This window comes from Chiloscyllium plagiosum, unplaced genomic scaffold (genome assembly GCF_037043375.1).
Source record: "Chiloscyllium plagiosum isolate Xiang-an unplaced genomic scaffold, Cpla_swu_hap1 HiC_scaffold_27, whole genome shotgun sequence".
In the NCBI taxonomy this organism is placed as follows: Eukaryota; Metazoa; Chordata; class Chondrichthyes; order Orectolobiformes; family Hemiscylliidae; genus Chiloscyllium; species Chiloscyllium plagiosum.
Genome location: NW_028270165.1, coordinates 17,032,365 through 17,054,185, shown reverse-complemented (window position 1 = coordinate 17,054,185; position 21,821 = coordinate 17,032,365). Strand labels below are relative to the sequence as shown.

The window sequence follows — 21,821 nt, the reverse complement described above, 5'->3', positions numbered from 1 at the left end:
GAAACGAAATGGTTCAATTATCCACCAGTGGAGAGAGCCCGGTCCCTGGGGACGGGACAAACAGCAGCGTCCTAGGAGCAGGGAGACAGATTGAGAAGCACATGTTCTTGAAACTCTTCCTTACTTGCAATTCTGTGAGCAATGCACAATGTATTTCGTACTGAGCAAGTCTCAGCTGCTTCAGGAGGTGGCTGCACCCATGGCTGGTGGCTCGTTAGTCAGGGATATGATTCTAGCTTTGGTTCTTCGAGTATATGCAGCCGTGTGAGAATTCCTGGGTTCCAATCCCAGGCGAACCATCATTCCTTAAATTGACCTGAGCAAAAATACCTGATGAATTTTCTCAAAAAGCCGCTTCGTTAAATAAGATCGGACTGCCTGAATTAGGGACGGCGCAGAGCTGCCATTGCAGTGAACACGGCGAAGAGAAACACTTGTTCAAAGTGAAAACAAGTATTGCAGATTTTTCGCCCGCGCAATCCGAGTCTGAATGAATCCTCCACCTGTATTACGCTCAATTCTGAGGGTGACACTTCAGGAAGCGGGGAAGTGAAGTGATTACAGACAGCTCTGAACAAGTTAACGTGAATGGTACCGTCCTGAGGAATGTCAGCAATGAAGGGAGATTGGAAAGTTTGGGGCAGCTCTCTTTGGAGAACAGAGGGCTGAAAGCTGGTCTGATTGAAGCTTTCCACGTCATGAGGGTTTTAGACAGAGGAAATAATGCAGTGAAAATGCTCCCAGGCCTGAAAGGATCGAGAATGATTTGGCAGAGATTTAAAGTCATCAGGAAAATAAGTAAAAGTGACATTAGGAAGACCGTTTTCGCACAGGGAGTGGGGTCAGAAAGTCGCAGTCTGATAGTGACAAAGAGGCAGATTCAATGGACACAAAAGGGAATTCGGTGGGCATGTTCAATGTGACAATATGCAGATTTACAGGTAGAAGGCGACAAAATGAGACACTTATTTACATATTGTGTTGAGCCTGGTGAAGGTGAAACACATCAGTTGCGGTGTGTCTCATGCGCAGGAGGCCCTGCAGTAATTCCCCACGCTGTTTCACACAGCAGCATCCTCTCGGTGAATTACACTTGGCAAAAAAATCGATTGAACCAAATCAGTGTCCGCCTCTGGATTTTACTGACACCGTTTATAAAATTCAGGCTCACCGTTAATGTGGAGAGAGGCCGTCAGACTAGAGTTTCTGCTTCTCCTGTTGAATAAAGATAATTTTAACTGTGTCCAGTGAAAGAAAGGATTTGCAGTTGGTGGGAAACATTTCTATCTGAACTCGCTAACACTCTCCTGATAGATTGAAACATAAAGCTGGGAGTCTCTGGATTATGTTGTAAAACTATCGGTATTATGTTATTCACACCGCGCTGTCACCAACTGAACGAAGCGGCTGCCCAGAGGGAGACGGCTGTGTTTAAATCCCGTGATGAACTGGGGGAGCTGAGCATTTACCCAGACAATGGGCACACCACCTCCCTGACACAGTGTTCACAAATCAAACTGACAGCAAAGCTTCACGTGTGATCGAAAATTTCCGCAAAGAAGATTTGGCTCAACAGATATCCCGAGTGAAGTGCTCCTTTCTTGATTTGAAATGTAAGAAGTTGACGACAGTGAGCCTGACGTGATTCGAACACGCAACCTTCTGATCTGGAGTCAGACGCGCTACCGTTGCGCCACAAACTCACAGATCGCCCGTGCCTTCGATTCATGCTTAAGGGAAGTGATCGCACTGCAATGATTTTACGTTATGAGTAATAACGGAGATCAACAGTTCATGGGTGTTCTGTCTCTGCCCCCTCTCCTTCTGTCTCTCGAAGTAAGTTCCAACTCTATCTCAATAAAAAGGTGAAAGAACTGTGGATGCTGCATGTCTGAAACAAAATACAGAAGTTGCCGGTGACCCTCCCACAGAACTGATGGTGGTTGGGAAAACGTTGGTTTATATGCAGGAGATATTGTGGGAGGAAGGCGGATGCAGTAAATGATAGATCAGGACAGAGCCCAAAGCGAGGGAAGAACTGTTGGACAGGAAAGGGAGTTGACAACGATCTGCGTGGGAGGGTGAATGGAGACTGTTCGTGGCTAAGAATAGGTAGTGTGTAATGACAGACTATGTGATAACAAGGCTTGGTGTGTGTGGAAGGGACGAGGATACTATGCATTCCAGGCCCGAGAATTATTGAATTCGATATTGGGACCGGGATGTATGCTCCCCAAGTGTAATATTCGGTGCTCTTCGTTCTGCTGGTGCTGAGCTTCGCTGGAACACTACAGCAAACCTGAGACAGAGATGTTGGCCAGGAACAGGGTGGGGTGTGGAATTGGCAGGCAACTGGAAGCTCAGGGTCTTTTTTGCAGGTAGAACGTAGATGTTCTGTGCAGCTGTCACCCAGTTTATGCTTCGTTTTCCCCAATGTAGATGAGACCACATTATGAGCAGCAACTGCCGTCGACTGGGTTGTGGGAAGTGCAGGTCAAGTGCTGCTTCACTTGGAAGGTAAGTTTGGATCATTGGATAGAGAGGAGGGAGCAGGTAAATGGGCTGGTATCACACATTCGGCAGTTGCAGGGGAAAGTGCCGTTGGATTATTGGGGTGGGAATGAGGTTAGGCTTGGTGGGAATGAAGGAAGAGTGGACCCAAGGTATAACTCCTGCCCATTTTCCTATCTGCCAAATAGAGGAATTTGTTAAGTGTGTACAAGGACATTTTCTAATTCACAATGTGGATGTACATACTGGCGAGGGTGCAAAACCTAAGGGTAAACCATAATTCTATTAACTTTAGAACAGTGATTGAAAATAATATATCAGATCTAAAAGTTGTAGTTCTAAATTGGAAGAAGACTCAGGTATTAGGCAAGATCTTTCAAAAGCTGATTGGGGGCAGATGTTCGCAGGTTAAAGGACTGCTGGAAAATGGGAAGCCTTCAAATATGAGATAACAAGAGTTCAGACACAGTATATTCCTGATTCGGAGATGCCGGTGTTGGACTGGGGAGTACAAAGTTAAAAAATCACACCACACCAGGTTATAGTCCAACAGGTTTACTTGGAAGCACACTAGCTTTCTGAGCGACGCACCTTCATCTGAGTATATTCCTGTTCGGGTGAAAGGAAAGGCTGGTAGGTTGGGGAATGCTGGATGACTAGAGAAAATGAAATTTTGGTTAAGATAAAGAAGGATGTATGTATCAGGTATCGGCAGAGAGATCGAGTGAATCCTTAGAGTATAAAGGCAGTACGAGCATACTTAAGAGGGAAATCATGAAGGCAAAAAAGGGGACATGAGATAGCTTTGGCAAATAGTCATGGATAACCCAAAGGATTTTTATAAATACATTAAGGACAAAAGGATAACAAGGGAGAGAATAGGGCCCGTCAAAGATCAGCAAGGCGGCCTTTGTGTGGAGCTGCAGTAGATGGGGGGCGGGTGGGGGGAGGGGAAGATACTGAACGGATATTGTGCATCAGTGTTTACTGTGGAGAAGGGCATGGAAGATCTAGAATGTGAGAAAGTAGATGGTGACATGTTGAAAAAATGCCCAAATTACAGATGAGAAATTGCTGGATATCTTGATATGCATAAAAGTCGACTGGGTTGTGGGAAGTGCAAGGACCTGATCAGGAGTACCCGAGAACTCCGTGGGAAACTGGGGAAGTGATTGCTGGGCCTCTTACTGAGATATTTGTATCATCAATAGTCACAGGTGAGGTGCCAGAAGGCTAGAGGGTGGCTAACGTGGTGCCACTATTTAAGAAAGGTGGTAAGGAAAAGCCAGGGAACTATAGACCAGTGAACCTGACATCCGTGATGGGCAAGGTTTTGGAGAGAATCCTAAGAGACAGGATTTACATGTATTTGGAAAGGCAAGAATTGATTAGGGATAGTCAGCATGGCTTTATGCTTGGGAAATCATGTCTCATGAACATGATTGGGTTTTTTGAGGAAGTAACAAAGTGGATTGATGAGGGCAGAGCGATGGACGTGATCTATATGGACTTCAGGAAGGCGTTCATCAAGGTTCCTCATGGGAGACTGGTGAGCAAGGTTTAATCTCATGGCTTGCAGGGACAACTAGCCATTTGGATACAGATGTGGCTAGAAGGCAGAAGACAGAGGGTGGTGATGGAGGTTGCTTTTCAGACTGAAGGCCTGTGACCAATGGTGTGTCACAAGGATTGATGCTGGGCCCGCTACTTTTTGTCATTGATATAAATGATTTGTATGTAAACGGAGGAGGTATAGTTAGCAAGTTTGTAGATGACACCAAAATTAGAGGTGTAGTGGACAGTAAAGAAGGTTACCTCAGATCACAACGGAACCTTGATCAGATGGGCCAATGGGCTGAGGAATGGCAGTTGGAGGTTAATGTAGATAAATATGAGGTGCTGCATTTTGGAAAATCAAATCAGAGCAGGACTTTTACACTTAATGGTAAGTTCCTTGGAAGTGTTGCTGAACAAAGAGACCTTGGAGTTCAGGTTGATAGTTCCTTAGAAGTAGAGACGCAGGCAGATTGGATAGTAAAGAAGGCGTTTGGTGTGCTTTCTTTTGTTGGTCAGAGCATCGAGGATAGATGTTGGGAGCTCATGTTGCCAATGTACAGAACATTGGTCAGGCCACGTTTGGAATATTGCATGTAATTTTGGTCTGCTTCCTATCGGAAAGATGTTGTGAAACTAGAAAATGTGTAGAAAAGATTTACAGGGATGTTGCCAGGGTTGGAGATTGGAGGGTAGGAAGGTTTTATGGGGATTTGGGCCAAGTGCTGGCAAAGGGGGCTAGATTAGGTTAGGATATCTGGGCTGCATGGATGAGCTGGACCGAAGGGTCTGTTTCCGTGCTGTACATCTGTGTCACTCTGTGAGACTCCATGGGATTCTCTGCCCAAGAGAGCAGTTGAGACAGCTTCATGAAGTTTATTGAAGACGCAGTTGGATGGGTTTTTGCATGGTAGGGGAATTAAGGGTAATCGGGATAATCCAGGTTGGTGGAGCTGTGATCTTAATGAATGACGGAGCAGGCTTGACCAAATGGTCGACTCCTGCTTCTGTTACTTTGAATCTGTAACACTGCATTTCCCGCGGCCGGAGTTTTCCCACAGCACAAGGAGGTTCTCTATAGTATATTTAAACCCCTTGCTTTGCTTGAACTCAATCTGCATAGACTTCGAGGAGAGTGGGATTTGCAAAGTGCCCTCCCCTCCACACGTGCCTTAACTGCAGGACAGCTGTCCGGCCCGCCCTCCATTGTTGACGTCACAATGCGGATGCAGCCCTGTCAGTTTCAGAGTGAAACTCCCTCCCTCTGGGCAACATCTGGGAGTAAAGCAATGTCTCCCCCTTTCCATATACAATCCTCCAGCAGCGAGGGGGAAGGGGAGGTAGGGGTGGGTGAAACACTGTTCACTTGTAGCAACTGGAGTGAATCCAGGGAGGGCGCAGACACTCCAAAGGTGCTCAAATACTTTCTATCTCTCTTAAAGCTATTTTCCTTGTGTATTCCCTCAGTTTGGCACGTATACAGTTTGCACCCTAGAAAAGGATTGCTCCTTTCCTCATGTTCACAACTGAAAGGTTCGATTCTCAAGGAACTGAGCAGCATTTAAGGGATTGGCACATTGCTCAAAAAATGGAGGCCGCCCTGGGCCTGTCGCTCGTCGGTCTAGGGGTATGATTCTCGCTTCGGGCCTTCTGGTGCGTGGGCATGCGAGAGATGCCGGCTTCAAATCCCGGACGAGCCTTTGTTTCTGACACTGCCTTGTGCAAAAATGGCCAGTCAATACCCTCAAAAAGCAGCTTATGAACGCGGCAAGGGCAGCACTTATTCAAAGAGAATACGTGCGTTACTTCACACAGAGGGTGGTGGGCGTTTGGAACGCGTTGCCAGCAGACGTAGCAGAGGCAGGCACGGTAGATTCATTTAAAATGCGTCTCGGTAAATGCATGAGTCGGTGGGGAGTAGAGGGATACAGATGCTTAGGAATTGACCGACAGGTTTAGACAGTACATTTGGATCGGCTCAAGCTTGAAGGGCCTGTTCCTGAGCTGTAAACTTTCTTTGTTCTATTTGGTGTATATCTGATATTGTTGACTGTTGTAAAAGTTTCTTTGTAATTATTATTCACCTTCTCATGTAGTAATGGAGTTACGTCCTTTTTTTGTCATAATTTTTTATTTAATAGGTCAGCAGGAAGTCATTCAGCAATTTAACTGCCTTTCTTTTCTCAAGCAACCTTAACATTTCATTTTCATATCCTTGATTCAGCTCCATTTCCAGCATCTTTGTAGGCAGTTTGTTCCATGTTATTGTCACTGAAATGAAGTTTTCCTCCATGCACAGCTAAGCCGATCTGGCTGCATGAGGGTTTTCAGGTTTCTGTGGCCTGGATAATATGTGATCAGCAGACATCTCGCAATCTACAGGAATTGCCACCAATGTTATGTTCATTAACTGTACTGACAGTGATCACTTATTTTGTGATTTTTCTTTGCAAGAAGACGTGCAGAAAGAAATCTGAAAACAAATGATACATCAACTTCTGACAGAGCCACTTGATTCATTGGGACTTGAATATCAGCAGCCATTCCAATCAAGAAGGCATGTTTGCTTTTGTTTGTTTGAGAGATTTTGGACAGTCCTGTGGCAGGAAGAATACTGAGACACCGAGTGAGGGAGATTCAGTGCGCTGACTGTGAAAAGTGCTTCAAACCATTTAATCAGCTTGGAGGAAGCAAAGTCTCACCCCTCAAGGTGGGAAAGGCTATGTACCCGTTCTGTTTGTAATTTCAATCCCAGAGTAACACAAGGAAAGCTCCCTCCAAAGGGGAAACCTTGGAAATGTGGGGTCTGTGGGAATGGATTCCCTTCCCCATCCTTGCTGGAAACCCACAGACGCATTCACACCGGGTGAGGCCATTCACCTGCTCAGTGTGTGGGAAGGGCTTCAGTCGGATCTGCCATCTGCAGACGCATGAGTGAGTCCACAAGGGAGAGAAGCCATTCACGTGCCCCATGTGCGGGAGGGGTTTCACTCAGTCAGCTGCACTGCTGACCCACCAGCGGGTCCACCTGGAGAGAGGCCGTTCACCTGCTGTCAGTGCCGGAAGGGATTCACCTGCTCCTCCCACCTGCGGAGGCACCAGTGAGTTCACGCGCCATCACAGGGGGGTTGAAGGAGCGATGGCCGAGTGCCAAGTGCTTATGCACGAAACGTCGATTCTCCTGCTCCTTGGATGCTGCCTGACCTGTTGTGCTTTTCCAACACCACACTCTCGACTCTGATCGCCAGCATCTGCATTTTTCACTTTCTCCTCGAGGGCAAGGTTGGACTTGTCTTTTATTCACTCATTCACTCCTTACAGCCTGTCCTTTGTTGTGGCCTAACTGCACACACATCAATGCAAGTTTCAGAAAAATTTGTGCAGCTTTTTTTTTTGAAAAAAAATAATTCTTCCCGACTGTAACGAAGTTTCTGAATATTTGGTTTTAGTTATTCTCAATTTTAAAAATCAGGAATTTCTCACATGCCGTGTTTCCCAGATAAAGTCATCACCGCCCATTCTCTCTCTTCCCTGAGAAAAACTTCATACAGCGATCAAAGAGGGCTGCGGCACGAGAAAGGACGATTGTGGGGGTGGGGGGGTGGGTGAAGGGTCGCTGGTGGTGGCGGAGAAGGGAGGAAAATGGACAGGGGAACAGACTGGGGTTCAGAGGTTTGGGGGAGAGAATAGAGGGTGCAGTATGAGGAGAGAGAATAGGCAGGGGGCAGTGGATGGGGAGAAAATGGACAGGGGGGCAGAATGTGAAGAGAGAGACAGCACAAATGCCACCTTCTCCAGGACTCGTGTCAGTCTCCCACGAACTGAAACCCACTCCTCCCACATTTCTGAAAAGACGCGTGGCTAAGGCAGTGGAACCATATCATCCCTACAGGCCATTCACACCGACCTTCCCAACAGCATCCCACTTCGACTCACTCGTTTAGGCTACAGCCCTGCAGTTCCCCATGGCTGTTTCCTGACGAAGGGTTTTGCCCGAAACGTCGACTCTACTGCTCCTCGGATGCTCCCTGACCTGCTGTGCTTTTCCAGCACCACACTCTCGACCCTAATCTCCAGCATCTGTAGTCCTCACTTTCGCCCAGTAAGGGGTGAATGTTCTATTCCTAGTCTTTTAGATCTTTTAAAATCTTTCCCCCACACCCTGAACCTTTACCCTCTAGTTTTGGAATACCTCTTACCTAGGGAAAAGACAGAAACGTTGAGCAGACAGACAAAATGCAAAAGAAATAAAATCATAATTTTCCAGCATTTGGACGCTTAATATTTGTCATGATCGGGAGGTGCCCTTGTTGGACTAAGGTGTACGAAGTTAAAAATCACACAACTCCAGGTTACAGTCCAATAGGCTTGTTTGGAAGCACTAGATTTCGGAGCGCTGCTCCTTCATCAGGTGGTTGTGGAATATAAGATCGTAAGATCATAAATTCTGTGTCTTACGATGTTATACTCTACAACCAGCTGATGAAGGCGCAGGGCTCCGAAAGCTAGTGCCTCCAAATAAGTCTGTTGGACTATCACCAGGTGCTTTGTGATTTTTAACTTTAAAATTTGTAACAAATTCCTGCACACTGAGCATGCTCCATGGTGTCAGCAAGCACTGCGCATACTCTTGGGTGTCCACAGAAACGGCGAGCGAGCTCCTTTCCATGGAGCAATGGAGAACCTTGGAGGACGGGAAGGAGTCTGGTCCTCCTGCCAATCAGAGCCGTCCATTGTGGAAATGCGGAGGTTGGACCATGAACTCTGAAGCTGCTGCTGTTCTTTTCTCTCTGCATAAGGTTAAACTTCACCCCAGACTGTAACTTCCTTCCTCTGTCTCACATTTGTGAGTACAACAGTGTTTTTCTCACCACTTTTTCATTCTGGGGTTGAAGAGTGAACCGAGAGAGGGGCCAGACTCTGGAAAAGTTGATCCAGGACTGTGTGTCAACTTGCAAACACATGGAAAATGCAATATCACAATGTGAAGTTATAGCCTTTGTAGTGTGAAAAAATAGCAGAAAGGAGGTGCATTGTTTAAATGGTGATATGTTGAGATGTGGCGAAAGTGAGATGCTGGAGTTCAGAGTTGAATATTGTGGCGCTGGAAAACCACAGTCGGTCAGGCAGCAACTGAGGAGGAGGAGAGTCGACGTTTCGGGCACGAGCCCTTCATCAGGAGTGATGTGTGGATAGACAAAGGGGCCTTACTGTCCTTCTACACCAGTCACTGCCAGTTGTCAGAAAGTGCAGCAAGCAATGAGCAAAGCAAGTGGTATATCAGCAAGAGGAATTGAGTTCAGAAGTGGGGATGTCTTCCTGCAGTTAGGTCGATTATTGAATGTATTCAAGGCTGAGTTCATGTGACTTTGAAGAACAAAGACGTTATGGGAGAAGGCAAGAAAATGGTTTTAAAACCAGTACAGAACAGTTACAGAGTCATACAGCACAGAAACAGACCATTCAATCGAACTAGTCCATGCTGACGGTGTTCTGAAACTAAACTGGTCCCACCTGCCAGTGATTGTCCCATATCCCTCCGACCCTTTCCAAATGTCTTTTAACTGTACCTGCATCCAGCAACTCCTCTGGACATTGATTCCTCACACGAACTACTCTTTATCTTTCAAAAAAAAGGTGCCCCTCATTTCTTTTTAAAATATTTCTTTCTTCACCTTCAAAATTTGCTCCCTAATCTTGAAACACCCACACCAGGGAAAGAATACCTGCCGTTCACCTCATCTATACCTCTCATGATTTTATAATCCTCTCTAAGGTCACCTATCAACCTCTGATGCTCCAGTGAAAAAGACCCAGCCTTTCCATCTCGATGCAGGTATATTTATATCCAGTTATGAACTGTTCAATACTGGTGCCAACTGGAAAGACAAATGACCTATTCCTGCTTCCAATTCTCTCACGGTGTCCAGGACAGCAAGAGACCATACGACATTGGTGCAGACATTAAGCCATTTAGCCCATCAGATCTGCTCCACCATTCAATCACGGCTTATACGTTTCTCGACCCCATTTTGAAATATGGATTTTGGAAAGGCAGATCAGGGCAGGATCTACACATTTAATGGTGAGTGTTGTTGAATAAACATACCTTGGAGTGTTGGTTCATAGTGGAGTCGCAGGTAGGCAGGATAGCAAAGGAGGTTTTTGGTATATTTGCTTTAAAAGGTCAGTGCATTTCAATACAGATGTTGGGAGGTCATGTTGCGGCTGTACAGGACATTGATTAGGCCACTTTTGGAATACTGTATTCGGTTCTGGTTTCCCTGCTACAGGAAAAGTGTTACGAACCTTTGTAAGGATTTGGAAAAGATTTACAAGGCTATTGCCAGAGTTGGAGGATTTGATCTTTATGGAGAAGCTTAATAGGCTGGGCTGCTTTCTCTGGATTATTGGGGGCTGAGGGGTGACTTTATAGAAGTTCGAAAGGAGCATGGACAGGGTGAATAGCCAAAATCTTTTCCCCAGAGTAGGGGAGTCCAAAACTAGAGGGCATAGGTGTGATGTAAGAGGGGAAATATTTAGAAAGGAACTTTACAGGCACCTTTCTCACACAGAGGGTGTTGTGTGTATGGAATGAGCTGCCAGAGGAAGTGGTGGAGGCTGGTATAATTAAAGCATGTTAAAAGACATCTGGTACTAGGGAGAATTGAGAGGGATATGGGTTATGTGCTGACAAATGAGCACCATGTTAATTTGGGATATCTGTTCAGCACGGACAATTTGGACTGAAGGAAAGCAGAAGTGTCATTGTGAAGACTGGACTTTCAAAGCAGCTTTCAAAGATGTTTTGTCCTTACTGGGAGCAGAAGCTACAATGAAATCTTTCATTTGTGAGACAGCAACTGAGTGAGTGAGGACATTCAGGATATTGGTGGAAAGTGGGAATTTGTTGCAATGTGGAGTTGAAGTGATTTAAGTAAAGTGTGCTGAGTAAGGAGCCTAGTGAAGGGTTAGGTGAGTTTTTGTTTTAAACTGCTCATTCCTTTCAGCCTCCAACATTGTATTTCCAATGCTGTCCATCAGTGGGAGTGGTGAATCAGTAACTGGTATCGTTAGAAGCCTTATGATTTTCAGTACTGCAGGTATAGCATTGTCTCATCAGCTTTGTAAAGGTTACTGGCAGCAGCGGGAGGCGTGGGCTGGATTCACTGGAAATTATTAAATAGTTTGATAACCTACGTACAAGAGGGCAGGGTGGGACTTGTCTTTCGATTTGCAGAGGTGGGAAGTTCTGGTGCTGTGGTCCATGGCAAACACAACTGCGGTAAATCATAGAATCACTACAGCGTGGAAGCAGGCCATTCATCCCATCAAGTCCACACTGACCCATCCGACGAGCATGCCACCCAGACCCACCCTATCTAGTTGTTTCTGCTGGTGAGTGAGACTAGGTCACAAGATTAGGGGGAGTAGGTTTAAGACAGAGGAGAAGGAACTGCTTTTCCCGGAGAGTGGTGAACCATTGGAATTCTCTGCCCAAAGAAGCAGTAGAAGCAGCCATATTCAAGACATAGTTCGATGGGACATTGTATGGTAGGTGAATTTAGGATAGTCAGGATAATGCAGGTATGAGGAGCTGAGACGATGGATAGATAAGCCATGATATTAATGAATGGTGGAGTAGTTCGATGGACCAAATGACCTACTCTTGCTTCTGTTGCTGCAAATGTATGAACATGCATTTTTCATGGCCAATCCGTATCAAGGCAGGTGAGCAATGTGGTGATGTGGAAATGAACATCAGAGAATGATAGAAAGGGACACGGAAAGTAAATGTCCCAGTCCTAAGATGTGCGGGTCAGGTCAAATGATCATGCTAAATTGTCCATAGTGTTAGGTTCATTAATCAGAAAGAAATGGGTCTGGGTGGGTTACGCTTCAGGGTGTTGGTGTGGACTTGTTGGACCGAAGGGCCTGTTTCCACACTGAAGGGAATCGAATCTAATCAATCAAAACTGGATTCTTCAGAACACATGAATTGAAACTAAAGACTGTATGGCTGAATGTGTGCTGCAATGTAACACAACTGAATGAATTGACTGCACACATTGAAGAGAATAATTATGATCTGAGACTCCTTAAGGGGACATGGCTTCATGATGACAAGGATTGGATCTGAATATTGAGGGGGTACGTGGCATTCAAGTTGAATAGGAAGCGAGGCAAAGGTAGAGGGTTGGCACTGCTAATCAAAGCACTAACAACATGGTACTCTGGTGTCAGCTCGGATTTCAGGTCCTGATTTCTCTGTCCTCTTCTCCCTGTTCCTACAGAGTAAGATGTTGTCTGTTCTCAGCTCAGCTGGCTTTCTGCTGAAACTTTGAGCCCCTTTTACACCTTCCAGAGCAATAAAACATTCAGTCGATCAAGGTCCAATCCACAATGTTCTCAGCCTGACAACCATCCAGACTGAGAGAGTTATTGGAGCAGGGAATAAAACAAGAAAAATGAAACAAAATGAGACATAAATGCACATTTGGCGCTTAAAGTGTGTTCATTAGATAGTAAATCAGAATTAGGGTTCTCCCAGGATTCTTATCATCCCCTACTTGAGGAATTATCTCTCCCTAACAATATTTACATCAACAGAAATAAAGCATCTGTTATCAAATAGACATAGAGATATACAGCACGGAAATAGACTTTTTGATCCAACACATCCATGCTGACAAGATGTCCTATATAAATCTAGTGTCCCATTTGCCAGCATTTGGCCCATATCCCTCCAAACCTTTCCTATTCACACACCCATCCAGATGCCTTTTAAATGTTGTAATTGTACCAGCCTCCACCACTTCCTCTAGCCTATTCACCCTATCCATGCCCCTCATGATTTTATAAATGTCCATAAGATCACCCCTCAGCCTCCGACACTCCAGGGAAGCAGCCCCATCCTATTCAGGCTCTCCTTATACCACAAACTCTCCTACCCTGGCGACATCCTTATCAATCTTTTCTGTACACTTTCAAGTTTCACAACATCGTTCCTATCCTTCAGTAGGGAGACCAGAATCGAATGCAAGAATCGAAAAGTGGCCGAACCAATGTCCTGTACAGCTACAACATGACCTCCCAACGCCTGTACACAATGCATTCAATGGGCCAAATGGCCTCTTTCTGCACTGCAGCGATCTAATGATTTGATTTTGTATCAGAGTCAATTTCAGTCACTATCTCTGGTTTATGGTGTGTCAGGGTGGGATCACCGGTACCAGAATTGCATGCAATAATCCAAACGTGGCCTAACCAATGTCTTCTACAGTCGCAACATGACCTCCCGACTCCTGCACTCAGTGCACTGACCAATAAAGGCAAGCATATCAAACACCTTCTTCACTATGCTGTCCATGTGCGACTCCCCTTTCAAGGAACTATGAACTTACCATCGAGTCATACAGCATGATCATGGACCTTTGGTCCAACCAGTCCATGCCAACCATAATCCCAAACTAAATCAGTCTCTCCTGCCTGCTGTTGGCCTGTATCCCTCCAAAACTTTCCTATTCATGTACTAAAACAAATGTCTTTTTATTGTACCCGCATCCACCGCTTCCTGAGGAGGTTCATTCCACACATCAACCACCCTCTGTGTAAAATTAGTATTTGAATGGCAAGGATGAAGTTAAATTGAAACGGTTCATTAAAATAAACAGCTTCTACCAAACGCCTTACAGCAGGTATGGTAGCAACTCCAACTCTAGAGTCTCTCAAATCGGTATTTCCATGGAGTGGAGTGGGGAGTAAAGTGTTGGATTCACAGAGTGTTGGATTCTGAGAGTGTAAAGCTAAAATTAAACCCCGTGCTTTGCTTGAACTCAAACCACATTGACGTGGTGGAGATCGAAAGGAGTTTGCAAAGTGTCCTCCCCTCCCCATGTGCCTCAGCTGCAGGGCAGCGCAGGGGCAATGCGTCCCCACCCCATTGTGGACGTCTCAACGTGGAGGTAGCCCTGTCAATTTCAGAGTGAAACTCTCTCCCTCTGGGCAACATCTGGGAGCAAAGCAATGTCTCCCCCTTTCCATTCCACAACCTGGGAGGGGGAGAGAGAGAGACAGGCGTGGGGTGGGGGGTGGGGGGGGGGGGGGGGGGGCGTGTGTGGGGTGGGGGTGGAGACTGTTCACTTGTAGCAACTGGAGTGACTCCATGGATTGCTCAGATGCTCTCTGTCCCTCTCAAAGGTATTTTCCTTGTGTATTCCCTCAGTTTGGCACGTATAGAGTTTGCACCCTGGAAAAGGTTTCCTTCTTTCCTCATGTTCAGAATTATAAGGGTAGTTTCTCATGGAACTGAGCAGTATTTAAGGGATTGGCACATTGATTTCAAAGGAAGACATATGTTGCTTCATATGGTATAAATCTGATATTGTTGGCTGTTATAAAAACTTTGTGTCTATGATTTTTCACCTTCTAATGCAGTAATGGAGTTACGTTCTATATTTCTTGTCTTTTTTTAATTTACTAGGACAGCAGGAAGTCATTCAGTAACTTCACTGGCTTTCTTTTCCCAAGCAGCCTTGACATTTCATGATCATATTCTTGATTCAGCTCCATTTCCAACACCTTTGTCGACAGCTTGTTCCAGGTCATTGCGATCTAAATTACGTTTTCCTCCATACACACTTAAGGCTATCTTGTTGCATTCGGGTTTTCTGCGTCCTGCATAATATATGGTCAGCACTCATCTAGCAATCTACAGGAATTGCAACCGATGTTATGTTCATTTAACAGTACTGACAGTGATCACTCAATTTGTGATTCTTTTTGCAGGAAGACATGCAGAAAGAAATCTGAAAATAAATGATACGTCATCATCTGACAGAGCCAATTGAATCAATGGGGCTTGAATATCAGCAGCCATTCAATTCGAGAAGAAATGTTTGCTTTTGTCTGTGTGAGAGAATGTGTGAGCGCGACACAAAGAATGCTCCCCTCATGGGGAAATCATGGAAATGTGGGGACTGTGGGATAGGGTTCCCTTCCCCATTGGGGCTAGACACCCACAGATGCGTTCTCACTGTTGAGACGCCGTTCTCCTGCTTAGTTTGCGGGAAGGGATTCAGTTGGCTGTGCAGCCTGCAGACACACCAGCGAGTTCACATCAGGGAGAGGCCGTTCATCTGCCACCATTGTGGGAAAGGATTCATTCAGTCGTCCCACCTGTGGACACACCAGCACGTTCACAGTAGGGAGAGGCCGTTCTCCTGCTCTCTGTGTGAGCAGCGATTCATCGATGCATCCCACCTCCCGAAACGCCAGTGGGTTCACCTGGGGGAGAGGCCGTTCACCTGCTCTGAGTGCAGGAAGGGATTTGTCGATTCCTACACCCTGCAGACCCACCAGCAGGTCCACATCGGAGAAGCGTCGTTTAGCTGCCTTAAGTGCGAGAAGAGCTTCAGTCATGTGGGCAACTTGTGGAGGCAGCAGCCGATCCACACCAGAGAGGGGCCGTTCACATGCTCTGTGTGCGGGAAGGGGTTCACTCAGACATCTACACTGTAATCTACCAAAGGGTCCATATCATGGAGAGGGCGTTCATCTGCTTTCAGTGTGGAAAGGGCTTCACCCGCTCCTCCCAACTGCAGAGCCACCAGCGAGTTCTGGAATTTTTTGAGGATGTAACTCTGAAGATGGACAAGGGAGATCCAGTGGATGTAGTGTACCTGGACTTTCAGAAAGCCTTTGATAAGATCCCACATAGGACGTTAGTGAGCAAACTAAGGGCGCATGGTACTGGGGGCAAAGTACTGACTTGGATTGAAAATTGGTTGGCTGACAGGAAACAAGAGTAGTGATCAATGGCGCCCTTCCGGAATGGCAGGTGGAGACCAGTGGGGTACCACAGGGATCAGTGCTGGGTCCGCAGCTTTTTACAATATATATTAATGATATAGAAGATGGTATTAATAGTAATATTAGCAAATTTGCTGATGATACAGAGCTGTGTTCAGGGTGAAATGTGAGGAGGATGTTAGGAGATTACAGGGTGATGTGGACAGGTTAGGTGAGTGGACAGATGCATGGCAGATGCAGTTTAATGTGGATAAATGTATGGTTATCCACATTGGTGGCAAGAACAGGAAGGCAGATTACTACCTAAATGGAGTCAAGTTAGGTAAAGGGGCAGTACAAAGAGATCTGGGTGTTCTTGTACACCAGTCAATGAAGGTAAGCATGCAGGTACAGCAGGTAGTGAAGAAAGCTAATAGCATGCTGGCCTGGAATATTGTGTGCAGTTCTGGTCTCCAAATTTGAGGAAAGACATTCTGGCTGTTGAGGGAGTGCAGCGTAGGTTCACGAGGTCAATTCTTTGAATAGAGGGACTATCTTATGCTGAAAGATTGGAGCGACTGGGCTTGTATACCCTTGAGTTTAGAAGACTGAGAGGGGATCTGATTGAGACGTATAAGATTATTAAAGGTTTGGACACTCTGGAGGCAGGAAATATGTTTCCGCTGATGGGTGAGTCCCGAACCAGAGGACACAACTTAAAAATAAGGGGGAGGCCATTTAGCACAGAGATGAGGAGAAACTTCTTCACCCAGAGAGTGATGGCTGTGTGGAATGCTCTGCCCCAGAAGGCAGTGGAGGCCCAGACTCTGGATTTGTTTAAGAAAGAGTTGGATATTGCTCTCAAAGATAGTGGAATCAAGGGTTATGGAGATAAGGCAGGAACAGGATACTGATTGAGGATAATCAGCCATGATCATAATGAATGGTGGTGCAGGCTCGAAGGGCAGAATGGCCTACTCCTGCACCTATTGTCTATTGAGTTCACGTGCCATTGCAGGGGGATTGAAGGAGCGACGACCGAGTGCCATTATTGACTGGACTATCAACCCAGTTCTGGGGATTCCCGGGGTTTGAATCCAGCCGAGGCAGATAGTGGGATTGGAATTCGTTCAGAAATTTGGAGTTCTGAATCTAATAATGAAACCATTTTGGGGGGTAGAAAGTGCCATCTAATTCACTCGTGTCCCATTTAGGAAAGGAAACTGCCATTGTGGGAAAGGATTCAGTCATCTCAACTGCATCCTTTATCGGTCTGGCGTCCACCTGACTCCAGACCCACAGCAGCATGGTTGACCATTGACTGCCCCCTCTCCCCCCCCCCCCCCCCCCCATGTCAAATGAGTGGGAGTAACTTAAATGGATACAGCGTGTGGGTTGAAATTGCTGAGTGAGGCAATACTTCCTTCAGCTGAAGGCTGTACCAAGGATCCAATTTTCAAGGGCCAACAGTAAAGGAAGTGGAGTTGGGAGAAGTGTGTGAGCTTTGAGCTGTTTAAAAAAACGCTTCTTTTCATGCACTTTTTTTGCTGGGGAGATCTGAAGCTGTAACAAAGTTGGGTGGCAAGAAAGGTTACTTGAACTTAACCCCAGTCTCAGACTGTCAATGAAAGCTATGAGATCCAATAGGTTTTTGTTTTAAAACTGCTTATTTCTTTCAACCTCTTGCATTAAGTTTCCAATATCGTGTATCAGAAGGAGCAGTGAATGAGTAGCTAATATCATTAGAAATTGTATTTTTTTCATCCCTGCAGGTATTGCATCGTTTCATCGACATTGTAAGGTTTACTGGCAGCACCTGGAGGTGTGGGATGTATTCACAAGAAACAAAGTTAAAAATCATACAACACCAGGCTATAGTCCAACATGTTTATTTGGAAACACTAACTTTCGGAACACTGCTCCTTCATCAGGTGTTTGTGGAACAGGATGGTAGGAGAATTTATAGCAAAAGATCGCAGTTTCATGCAACAGAAATGATATAGACCAAATTTAGATTGTTGTGAAGTCTTTCATCTTTTAGAATGGGTTGCAGGTTTTGGTTCATTAATATGTAAATCCCAGAACTTGTTTGAAGACACATTCAAGACAACTTAAGGTCTGTATCCCAATCTTGAGTGAGACTGGTTCTATTTCCAAAGTAGGAATTTATAAAATCTCACATGGATAAACTGCCTGTAGATTGTATTTGGCTCAAAAAGCGCACAATGTATTTGCAAATACAAAATCACACTAAAGCCTTATATGTAAGTGCGCATGCATGAGTGTGTGCGTGCTTGATAAAGTGTGTGAGTGATAGAGTATCAGCCTGTGAGAGGGTGTATTTGTGTGTGTGTCTGAGGGAGGGATCTGTGTGAATGTGAGAGTGTGTGCTTTGTGTGGGTGTGAGAGCGCGTGACAGTGAAGTGGGGTTACCTGTCATGTGACATGAATCCAAGGTCCTGGTTGATGCCATCCTCATGTGTTCCGAACTTGGATACTAGCCTCTGCTGGGCCACTACAACTGAATAAGAAGTTACATAGCACACATTGGAGAGGGCAGGGTGGGATTTGTCTTTCGATTTGCAGAAGTTGGGAGGTTCAGGGTGCTGGAAACTAGGGAACACACATGCTGGAGGACCTTCGCCTCAGAGAGATGCAGCTGGAAGCCAGGCTGCAGACACGTTGGGGGAAATCATCAAACCCCCAACACTGTGAAAACAGGCCCTTTGGCCCAACAATGCACACTGACCCCCCCCCTTAGAGCATCCCACTCAATAACCTCCACAGCGAATCCCTGAATTTAGAACACCCAATCCACTCTAAGCTGCGCATCTTGGGAGGAAACCAGAGCACCCAGAGATTGGGGGGGGGGGGGGGGGGGGGAGGGTGGCAGGAAAGTGCAAACTCCACACAGACAAACACCCTGAGGGTGGGTTCGAACTCAACTCCCTGGCACTGTGAGGCAGCGGTGCTAACCACTGAGCTGCTGCCACGCCGCCCACAGTCTTGGATTGAAGGAATCGATTGACTTCATTCCAGGATTGAAGGAATCGATTGGCTTCATGCCAGTCCTGGTGACACTCCAACTCGTTTGGGAAATTGAATTTGCTTCCACAGAGTTTCCACGGTACAGGGGTCATTGCGTCTCAGCAGCTTCAACGACCAAAAGAAGGGCTCGTCTACAGCGAAAACACTCGTCCACATTTCGCTACAGAGTTAAAGTTCTCTGCACAGTCAGAACCCTGGAACACTCCCTCGCAGGCTGCGTGTAATCGCGGGGCTTCTCAAGTCAAGTTGATGTTTGAAATAATTTCCCCTCCTGGATTTAAGCGCTGCTGATATTCAGGCCCTGAGTAAATTTCTTGTGCACGCCTGAACAGCAAATCCTCCTCTGCTGATACCTTGAGAAAACAGATCATTGCTGTCAGTGCAGGGCAGGATATAGGATAAGATAATTCTAGTTTGTACCGAACAGCCTTCCCTATCTCCTACCCGAAATCTCTGTCTCCCATTTCCTCCACCTTTCAATGGATTCCAACTCGAATTCATCCTTCCATCCTCCTGTTTTTGCCCAGCTCCCCTCACCAGAAAGCGCTTACTCTCGGTTCAGTTTCTTACTCACTTCTTGCCATTCCCAGTATATTGCCCACATCTTTTTTTAGTTTTTAAAGCAGAAAGGCAGTGGTTTGCTGATGCCAGGATCTGAGGGTAATTGCGCTCACGCGCCAGATTCTCTCTCGCGTCATTCACAATAATCTGCACTGCACATGTGCAAAGAAGGGGATGCTGGGAGTGGGTGGGACGCATTCACCAACTCCCCATTCAATCAAGACCCAATCATGCCCACAGCGCCCCCTGTCTATTCTCTCTCGCTATCTCGCTTCACCCCTCTCACACACATGCCACCCAATGCACCTCCGTCCATTCTATCGCCATACCCTCTGCCCCCGTCCAGTCCAGTCTCTCGTCCACCCTCTGCCTTCCTCCATCCAGTCCCTCTCCCGACACTCATTCTCTCTCCTCCCACTCTCTGCCCCCCTCCATTCTCTCTCTTCCCCCACCCTCTGCTCTCCATCTATTCCCTCTCTCTCCCCCGACTCTCTTGGAACATTCATTGTTGCTCTCTTTCTCCTCCACCCGCTGCCCCTTCCATTCTCTCCCCACCCATTGAAACACGTCCATTCTCTCTCCCCACGCTCTCCAACCCCATTCTCTCTCTCTCTGACAAACGCTCTGCCCCCCACCCTGTCACCCCCAGGGTTTCTCTAATTCCAATGCTCTGTCCCCGTATCCATTTCTCTCTCTCTCTTCCCCCTAGCCTCTGTTTCCTGTTCAATTTCTCTACCCGCACCCCCACCCTGATCCTTTCTTGTGCCTCGAGCGCTCTTTGATCACTGTATCAGCCCTTCTAAGGATAGAGAGAGAGCGGTTGGTGATCATTCTACCTGGGAAATGGGAGGGTGTGGTGTGAGAAAGGCTGATCTTTAACATTGAGAACTGCTAAAATGATATTTTCAAAAACATCAGTAAAGTTTGAAAGCAAATTCAATTTTTTTAAAAAACGCTGCAGACATTTTTCTGAAACTTGCATTGAAATCTGTGCAATTAGGCCACAGTTGAGGGCCGGCTGTACGGATGGAATGGCCAATTACTCGTCTTGTGAAGTTGGTTCAGATTAAGTAGAAATAGAGTCATAGAATTGCAGAGCAGGGAAACAAACCTTTCGGTGCATGCCAACCACATATTCTAAATTAATCTGGTGATCCATTTGCCACCATTTGGCCCATATCTCTCTCAACCCTTCCTATTCATATACCCGTTCAGATGCCTTTTAAATGTTGTAATTGTTCCAGACTCGACCACTGTCTCTGGCAGCTCCTTCCATACATATACCACGCTCTGCATGAAAATGTTACCAGTTCTGTCTCATTTAAAACTTTCCCCTCTCAACCTAAACCTATGCCCCTCCAGTTTTAGATTTCCTCTACCCTGGGGAAAAGACATTCAAAAGTTGAGCAGCCAGACAAAATGCAAAAGGAATAAACTGTTGAGCTCCAGGAAAACAAAAGAAGTGGGCTCCAGCCTTTTCTTCTCTCCGATTGGCAGTTGGACCAGCATCTCCACTGGGCATACTGCGCATGCTTCTCGATGTCAGGAAGCATTGCGCATGTACGCTGGTGTCAGCAAAATACTGCGCATGCTCTTTGCTGTCAGCGGAAATGGCACTCAATATTCTTCTGATCGACCCTGAAGGACCGGAAGGAGTGTGGTCCTCCTGCCATTGAGAGCCTCCCCACTATTGTCGGAATGCGGAAGTTGGACCATGCGCTTGTGAATGTGTTGCTGCTCCTCTCTCTGTGAATGAAGATTGAACTTCATCCCAGACTGCAACTTCTTTCCTCTGTCCAACATCTGTGAGTACAACACACTCTTCTCACCCCCTTTTCCATTTTATTTTTTCACTCTGGTGTTCAGTTCTTGACTTGCAGCAAAGTTGGTTCAGGTATGTGTCTTAATTGGCAAACACATGGTAAATGTAGTAACGCAGTGTGAAATTATAGCTTTTCCTATGAAATAAAAACAGAAAGGAGGTACATTGTTTAAATGGTGATATATTGGATTCTGGAGAAAGTGAGGACTGCAGATACCGGAAATCAGAGTCGAAAATTGTGGCGCTGGAAAAGCACAGCTGGTCTGACAGCATCCGAGGTGCAGAACAGTCAACGTTTTGGGCAAAAGCCCTTCATCAGGAATGATGTGTGGATGTACAAACGTGCCTCAGCTACCTTCTGCTCAGGCTTTCTACTCCAGTCAATGCCAGTTGTCACATAGGTGTAGCAAGCAATCAGCAAGGCAAGTGGTATATTAGCAAGAGGAACTGAGTTCAAAGTGGGGATGCCTTCCTGTAGTTAGGGAGATATTGAATATATTCAAAGCTGAGTTCATCTGACTTTTCAATGTCAAAA

The 21,821-nt window shown here is 46.1% G+C and overlaps 1 non-coding gene across 1 annotated transcript; it reads right to left on the bottom strand.

The window, feature by feature from the left end:
• Window positions 1-1,631: 1,631 nt before the first annotated feature.
• On the bottom strand, window positions 1,632-1,703 carry trnaw-cca (transfer RNA tryptophan (anticodon CCA)). Its single transcript has one exon. It is a non-coding gene; the product is annotated as a tRNA-Trp (tRNA).
• Window positions 1,704-21,821: the final 20,118 nt, after the last annotated feature.